Source organism: Mustela nigripes, chromosome 17 (assembly GCF_022355385.1).
Source record: "Mustela nigripes isolate SB6536 chromosome 17, MUSNIG.SB6536, whole genome shotgun sequence".
Lineage (NCBI taxonomy): Eukaryota > Metazoa > Chordata > Mammalia > Carnivora > Mustelidae > Mustela > Mustela nigripes.
This window is the reverse complement of record NC_081573.1, coordinates 58937460-58945909: the sequence shown is the minus strand read 5'-3', so window position 1 is coordinate 58945909 and position 8450 is coordinate 58937460. Positions and strand designations below refer to the sequence as shown.

The 8450-nt window shown below is 66.0% G+C and overlaps 1 protein-coding gene across 5 annotated transcripts in view; it reads left to right on the top strand.

The window, feature by feature from the left end:
* CBFA2T3 (CBFA2/RUNX1 partner transcriptional co-repressor 3) overlaps nucleotides 1-8450 on the top strand; it is a 74819-nt gene that overhangs the window by 28693 nt on the left and 37676 nt on the right. The window contains exon 1 of one of the 5 annotated variants that reach the window (XM_059383367.1): nucleotides 282-421. The exons of 3 other annotated variants lie outside the window; for them this stretch is intronic. The gene's annotated coding sequence lies outside the window, so the exon portion shown is untranslated. Of the gene's footprint in view, nucleotides 1-281; nucleotides 422-8450 lie in introns of those variants that run through there. One more of the 5 variants, XM_059383366.1, reaches the window with a different exon arrangement.

The window sequence follows — 8450 nt, the reverse complement described above, 5'->3', positions numbered from 1 at the left end:
GGGAGGCAGGTGGCGCAGCGGCGGCGGCGGCGGCGGGGGGCAGGAGGCGGGGGCGGAGCGCGCGGGGCGGGGGCCGCGGGGCCCCGTGAGACGCTCGGGCGAGCGCGCGGCAGCCGGAGCCCGGCGCCCGCGAGTCAAAGGAGCGGCGGCTGGAGCGGCGGCCGCGGAGGCCGGAGACCGCCCGGGGCGGCGTGCGCGCTTTGTTCCCTAGCGGGCGGCCGGGCGGGCGGAGCGAGCGGCGGGAGCCGAGCCCGGGCATGGCCCAGGCGGCCGCCCCGCGCGCCCCGGCCCCGCCGCGCGCCTGAGCCCCGGCCCCGCCGCTCGCACCGCCGCGCCTTCGCCCCCAAGTTACGCGGGCGGGGACCCAGTTCGAGGAGGAGCCACTCGAGGAGCCGGGCCGCCTCCGCCGGACCTCCGGACCGTAAGTGCCCCGTGCGTCCCGCGCGCCGCCGCCGCTGTCACCCGACTCCGCCCGCGGCTGCCGTCTGGGGTGGGGGGCTCTGCTCGCCGCCGCGCGGAGCGTGCGGGCAGTCCCCGGGCGCCCCCTCCCCACTTCGGAAAGTTGGAGCCCACGGCGGGGTGGGGCCAGGCCAGTCAGTGCCCACCCACTTCGGTCCCTGCACCGCACTGGGCGAGCAGAGCTTGACCCGCGGGGGGGGTGGTGAAGCCAAAGGGGGGGACGGCGGGGGGGAGGGGGGGTGCCCCGCACCCCCCCCCCCACCCCGTCTGGCGCCTGGGCTTCCTGACAAAAGGCCTGATCCAGGGGACAGGGGACAGGGAGGGGCCGCAGGAGAGATGGGGGGTGGGTCTCCTGTCTTGTTTTAGTCCCTAGCCCTGCCCCCAGGTAGGTGGCCGGTTGGTTAAGCGCGGTGAGGTCTGCCCAGAGCCTGGGGGAGGGGGCTGCCCGCCACGCCGTGTGCGGGGATAGGGGCTTCACGGGCCCTCCGTGGGGTCCCAGCAGGCAGCCATGCCTGGGACGCAGTGATTCTGCTCACAGCCGTTGGGAACCGTCCATCTGCGTGTTGGGCAGGCCGGGAGCCAGGCTGTGGGAACGGCTCCGCTCCGAGGGAGGTGTGAGCCGACGTGGAGGGACAGATGGCTGGAAAAGCAGCCCTAGACGGGCTCGCGGAGAGCAGAAGGCAGCGGGGCTGGTGGCAAGCCACACTCTGAGCTGCTGGGCTCTGAACACACAGCCTCGGGCTGTCCCTCCTTCCCGCCCCTGGGAGCCGCATGGGTGTGTGTGTGTGTGTGTGTGCGTGCGTGTGCTGGGCCGGGCAGCCACAGAGGAGTGGGCAGACCCCAGCAAGTATGCACACTCTTCCTCCAGAAAAATTACTGCATTCCCCACATTTGGACCTTGGCTGGCGGACTCCCGGCTGCTCCAGATTGGGGAGAAGAATATTTCCTTTGAGAGCAGCTGAGACCCTGCGCTCCTGCATCAGGCCGGGGTCTCTGGCCCAGCAGCCAGGATGCTGCCTCCGCATGTCCCACAGGCTTGCGTTTCCTCTCCTGGCCCTAGACATGGGAGGGTCCGGGGATGGCCCCTAAGAGCACTGGGGCTGGCCGGGGTCAGCTGGGCAGCTAGTCCGTACCCTAGCTTTGCTCCTGCAAGTTGCTGCAAGGTTTGAGAAACTTCTTGGGGTTGGAGCCTGGGGGGGCAGGGGGCAGGGCTGAGAGGCCCAGAAGTGGCTCCCAGCAAGGGCAGGGGCAGGAGGGCCTGGCACACAGTCCCCCAGCACGTTTGCAGACAGCTGGCGCAGACAGGCATTTGCCCCACCCCCCTTCTGCCCCCAGGATAGGAGATGGGGGAAGCGGGAGACTCAGCCCAGCCACTGGGCAGGCAGAGGGCTCTGCTCCGTGCAGCCATGTGCAGCCATCAAGCGCTCGCCTGGAGCTGGCCCAGCTGTGCTTCCCCACCGCTCCCGACACTGAGAGGGGAGCAGAGCAGGAGCAGATGTACGGCCCGCGCTGCGCTCCCGAGAGCTAGACAGGCACAAGGCAGGAGGAGGAGGTCAGGTTAGGACCAATTATCTGGTGGAATCTGGCTTTCTCTGGAGGTGCCTTGGTCTCCGGGGGCCCAGGGAGAAGGGACAGGCCTTTGGTGCTCCAGGCTGTCCACAGGCCAGCCAGGGCTGGTAAGCCGGGGCGTTTCGGCCGCACCTGTCCCTGCGGGACGCTCCGGGGCTGCAGGGCCCCCCCCGCACTCCCTTCCGGCCTAGAGCTCCTCCTCGGTCACCGGGTTATCTGCGTAACTGAGTTCCCACCTCCAGGAAATCTCTGATTCGGCCTCACATATTTTCATTTCTGCATGACTGGAAGAAATTAATTTTCCTTCCTACGCAAGGATCTGGAGACGCCGGCAGGCTGGGCCACTAATCCTCAAGATCCAAGCCATCGGGGCTGCCAGGTCGGGGTGGGGGGGACGGACGGCTGCTCCAGCCCTGGGTGGGGTCCCGGCGATGCCTTTCCCTGCCACCTTCCGGAACTGTCGCGGCCGTTGGCTGGGCTTCCCCGCCCGGCTGCCCCACCAGTGGGCTGAGCTCGGCGCCGTCTGATTCATCCCCAGCCTCCCACGGCGCCCGGGCCTGCAGGATGGCTGTTGGTTCCCGTGGGTCCCAGGTCCTTTTCTGAGTCATGTATCACTGCGCGTGCACACGTGTGTGTTCAGAATCCCAAACACGGAAGAGGCTTTGCGGCCCATGGCCCCGGCCCGTGGCGAAGAGCTGGCATCCAGTGGGTGCCTAAAGAGCGTTGCTTGCGAGGAGGAACCGGCACTCCTGTGGGGCAGCCCTGTCCTGCCCCCGCACTTCCCCCACCTGCAAGGGTCCCTGGGCCTGGCTGAGCGGCTCCCGCTCCCGGAGGCAGGGTGACAATGGGTGGGGGTGTGGGAACCGTATCTCCCTGATGCCCAGAGAGGTGGGGGCCCGTCAGGGAGGGAACCCACGCCTGCCTGTAGGCCCCCGCTCCTTCTTCGTGCCGAGACTGCAGGTGACGGCTGCTCCCCCTATCGTGAGGGCCACCTGTGCCCCGGCCCCCGGCCCCAGCCTGACTGCTGACATTCCTCCCGGCCTGACTACCGGGTGCTGACCAGTGGTTAATGCCCCGGTGCGAGTCCCTCCCCTGGACAGGCCCATGGGGCGCAGCGGTGACGGCCATCAGCGTGGCACTGCCGAGAGTCAGAGTTCCCCTGGGTTCTGGGATGGGGAGGAGGAACACCTCTATCCTGTCTGGGTGATGGAAGCCCAGGGGCAGACCCCTACCCCACCCTGGCGCCCTGGGGGAGGACAGGAGCGGGAAGGGGGCATTGTCGTCGGACACCATTGAGAACCCCATGGACATGGTGTGTCTGCTAGTAGAGGAGGGGACACAAACTCCGTGCCTGCTGTGGAGCTGGTGTCCCCTCCCGTGTGGAGTGGTAGAGGGGTGCGGCGTCCTGCACCCCCGGACTCCGGCATGTGAGACGGTGGGCTTGCCGTGGACTGGTAACTGCAGAGGACCGGCCCCGGAAGGAGTTGGTCATCCGCGGCTCAGCCCCCAGGCAGGTCGCAGGGAGCCCTTGCGTCGTAGGGGACGGGCGCAGAGCGGTCCTGAAGCAGGAGTGACCTAAGTCACATCAGGGCCCGCAGGCTGGGCAGGGCCGGGCTTCCTTGTGTGTGACCTTGCGACAGACCTGCATGGGGGCACTCTCACTGTCCCATCTTCCAGGCGGGGACCCAGAGGCCCGGAGAGGTTCACCAGAAGCAGGCGGGCAGGTGCCACACTGCTCCAGTGACCGAGGGCAGACAGGCCCCCGTGTGTGGTGTCCGTCCCTTCACTGTCTGCACACAGTGCGGCCGTCCAGAGGGACAGAGTGGGGCCACTGAGTCTGGAGGGGCAGGAGGGGCCTGGGAACTTGGGGTTGGTGGATGTCCATCTGGGGTGCAGCCTTTGGGACCCAGGCTCAGTGGGGGGCACTCAGAGGGTTTAACCAAGGCTCCTTCTCTGGACCCGTCACATTTTGGGGAGACCGGGTGTCTGGAGTCCCAGCCAGATTGGGCGGGCAGCATGCTGGGGGCTTCAAGGGGTCAGTCACCCTCTGGACCATCTTAACCCTGCAGCTCCCGGTCTTCCCAAGAGGACTGTTGGGGGTGGCGAGCCACACCTCCAAGCCCTTTCCTGGGGTCGTGACCCCAGACTTCTGGGCAAACAAGCAGGTCTGGTTCTATGTCCAAGGTACCCCCAAAGCTGGGGTCCCCTTCATGTGGGGCTTGGATGAGGCCATGCAGAAGGTGAGGGCTGCAGGGGGTGGCTTGGCCCCGGCTGCTTTGGTGGGCTGCCTTTAGCCAAGGACACAAATGCAGGTGCAGGCTTTGGTGTCTGGAAACACATTCTTAGAGCAGAAACCGCCCTTAGAGCGTCAGGGGAAGGACCCAGGCCGAGGTCTGGCTGCGGGATGGAAACTCAGGACGTAGCAGTGATACTCAGTTCCCAGTTCCCGCTTCTGGGCTCACAGCTCGACCCGGGGCGCGGGGCACACAGCTGAGTTGCAGCCTCAGACGTGCGAGGAGACGCTTCCCACCCGTGCTGTTTGCAGCACGAAAACAGAAGTGAAGACTTCTGCTTTTCGTAATTCCTGGGACCTCACGGTGAGCCAGACGTCCCTCGGAAGGAAAGCAGAGATGCATTTGGCAGTAATAAGGAAGCGGTCTCTTCCGGCTCTGCTGTTCACCCACACGCTCAGCGGCTGCACTGGTCCTGTTCGCAGTGTGCGCACTGCACAGCTGGGCACCACCGGGGGCCTGGGGTGCCTCTGAGGCTGGGAGCCTGGTGGACGTGGCAGGGGAGATTTGGGGAGGATTCCGGGCACAGGCTCGTGCATCTCCGTCCTGGGGCAGAGAAAAGTCTTTGGCAGGGGCAGGGCAGGAGGAGACTGTGGCTGGTGGGGAGGGGTGGGCAGCACACGGGCTTCTCTGAGTTCCGCTGCTTGGACGGGCTTCCAGGGGCTGTGTGACGTCTGCAGGTCGCTCACCCCTCTGTGTCTCAGTCTCAAATGCAAAACGCAGTCCCAGGACCTCGCCCCTCTTCAGATGGCGCTGAGGCGTGCAGTCTCTCCTTGCTCCCCTCTGGCCTGTGGACGTGGCCGTCACGTTCCCACTCTGCGGTGTCCCCGTGGCCATCCTGGGGTTTGCTGGTGAGTGCGGGGACCGGGTGGCTCTGCGGAGGGGGAACCCTTCTTTCTGCCCCTCCCAGACAGCCCTGTGCGGGCACTAACTCTCCCCGCACCTGTGTCCCACAGTGCAGCCCAGGCCCCCGCTGCTGACCCTCTGCCCTGCGTGCGGGGACACCAGTCCTCTCCCCCTTCCACTTCATGGAGGGGACACCGAAGCTGAGGTCATCATGTCCCACGGCTACTTGGTGACAGAGGTGGGATTCCAACCCAGGAACCCCAGTCACCTGACTCTGTCTCTGCCGCTCCAGGGTCCCCAAAGAGCGGGGGGCCTTGGGGTCCCGTGGCTCCCTCTTCCTCCCTTGGGCAACGCTGCACAGCCTCAGCAGCCCAGCCTGGACCCCTTCCTGCTGTCCTCCCCTGTGCCGAGGCGTCGGAATAGGACCTGCCAGCCCTGGGCAGAGGGTGCCGCTCGCATCTGTTTGGCCGTGTCCCGGGCGCAAGGAAGAGACGGCTCCTGCGCCGCTGATAGAGTGGGTGTCCGCGGCAGGCATGGCCACGGGTGCCGCAGGGTGGCCCTTCTGCCGTCTCGGAGACCGCATCCTTCTGAGCATCTGGCCACCCACTCCTCCCAGGGCCTCCAGGGCCTGTCCCACTGCCGGGTTCTGGTCTGCAGGCAGGAAGCAGGATGGACACCGCCCAGCTGTGGGGTGTCCATCCGCTGTGGCCCCCGTGGGTCGCGCCCCTCTGAGCTTCCCGGTCCAGTGGGTCCCCCACCTCGGCTGGTGGGGTGTCCTGCGGAGGGGGCGGCTCCGGCACTCACAGGGGAAGCGCGCCCTCTTGTGGTGGCTCGGGGTGGGGTGGGGTGGGGGTCTGGGCTGCGACCCTCCCCACCCAGCCGCGGTCTGATTGGGTGCCAAGAGTCCCTGTCACCAAAATGTGGCCCCTCTGGGTGCCTCTCGCAAGCGTGGGGTTTCACCGGCTTCTCCCGTGGGACGCGTGTTAGAGGGTCGACTCCCCGTGCGCCCCGGGCCGGAGGCCGCACCCGCAGCACATGTTCTCAAGGGCCGCTCCCTTCCAGAAGCACCGGCTCCCACCAGCCTCGGGGGCCCCGGGGCTGTGCCCAGCACCCCTGTGCAAAGCAGACGTGTCCATGACACCACGTGGCCACATGTGACTACTTAGACTGTGGCCCTGTTAAAAACAGGAAAGGGAGACAGGGTGATGTTAGCCGTACGACTTACTGAACCCGACGTACCCACAATGTCTTTTCACTCTGCTATTGACTTTTTAAATAATTGAGACCTTTTTTTTCTAAGAGACTTTGAAGTTCCGTATGCATTCGACGTGCCGGGCATTTCAGTTCTGGGGAGCCACGCCGGCCGGCTCACGGCCGCACGGTCCCACGGAACAGGGCAGAGGGCACAGGGTATTCCCAGAGGACCCGCCGTGGGCACGGCTGGGGTGGCACTGTGCTGCGCAACGTTGGGGACAGCCCCGTGGAAGTGGCGGGCCGCAGAGGTGGGCGGGAGGGGCTCCAGGCAGGGAGAGGCTGGGTGGTAAGGCCAGATGGCAGGACCCTGGGCAGAGGGGAGGCAGAGGGGACTCTGGCTTTTGTCCCTGGAGCCCCCAAGCCTGGCTGCACAGTGTGGAGATGGGTCGGATTTGCATTTTGAAAAGGCCGAGCAGGGCAGAACTTGGGGAGACCAAGGGGGACCGTGTCCAGACACAGGGCCCTGGGAGAGGGTGGTCAGGGCCGGACAGCTGAGGGAAGCTGTGTCCTGGTCAGTCTCCAGAAAGTGCATGTGTGCAGGGAAAGCTGCACCTTCTGCCCCTTGCCCTGCATGTGCCACATGGAGGTCCCAGCACCAGCTCAGAGGCTCCTTCTGCCCCACAGTCTGTGTGTCTGGGAACACGCGGCCCAGGGAGCTTCTTTCCTAAAGGGGGTCCTTCTCAGCCACTTTTACTTCCTTCTTTGCCTTGTGAGGACGGCGGGGAGGACCCTCTCCCCGGAGGGGGGGTGTCCGGCCAGAAGCGGAGTGCCACACTCCAGGGATCGTGACTGAGCTGTCCTCCTGCCTATGGAGTCCTCGTGTGTCTGAGTGTGTGAATGAGAGTGCATAATGGGTGTGTACAGGTGTGAAAACCAGACCAGAAGGAAGCGTGACTTCTGACCTGGCTGTCCAGAGGGCGGCTGCCCTCACGCACTTGGGGGAGCCCATGTGCTGGCCTGTGTGTCCAGGAGGAGGGACTGGGAGCCCACGGGCTGACTGCCACAGCAGGGCCCAGCAGCATCGGGCCCCCAGCTCGTCTTCCCAGGCCGTCTGCACTACAGCCCCTGGGAGCTGCGTGTAGAGGGTCCCCAGGCTCAGGGGAACCGGCTCAGAAGTCCGAGTAGGCCAGCCCCTGCCAGGACCCCGCAGACCGGAGACCCACGTTGGCGTCCAGCGAGATGGCTAGCAGAGGACTCACAGATGGGACTTTATCCCCAGGACACCTGTCACCACACACCTGCACGACTGTCCCGGGACACCTGTCACTACCGTCTACACTACACGGACTGTCCAGGTTGACAGTCAGCGTGTCTGTATAGGCTGTCCCTAGACACCTGTCGCCCCGTGGCCCCCGCACCAACCTTCCTCGGCGTATCGTGTGGGCGGGCCCTTCCGGCTCTTCTGCGTCCGCGTGAGCCCGCCTTTCTGCATCGCAGCGGGCCTGGCAGTCAAGTACCTGGTCAGGGGACCCAGCACAGCACCTGGCCCTGTCAGGCTGGGGTGGACACAGTTTCTCTTTCCAAGTGAGGTCAGAGCTTGCCCAGGGTCTGGGGCTTTGAGGTTGAGGACACGGGTCCGGAGGTGGCTGTGAACTGGACCTGACCTCCCTTGAACACATGTGTGGAGGGCTTCATGTCTGCTTCTCGAAGGGGCTGGGACCCCCGAAGCTACTGCCCGGACCCCTTCCTGTCTGGTAACCCTCACATTACAAAGGCCTTCAGCCCAGTGAGACCCCCCGGGGCGTGCCTACACGTACTGGGTGTGGGGAGCATAGACAGAAGCCACATGTCACCAGCCTGCCCAGGCCTGGCCTCTGCCCTCCTCAATCTCGACGCCAGCAGCCCCAGGGGAGAGCCAGAGCAGGGGTCGGCGAGGGCCGCAGCCGGCCTGCCGCCTCTAGGGTCTAGAAGGGACTAGAGCCTGGGAAGAGGGAAGCTGCCGTCCTTCCGCAGTCGAGCCGCGGTTAAGCCGTGCCCAGCCTGTGCTGTTAGCAGTGTAGACGGGCCGCTAGAAGGCAGAGGTGGGGAAGT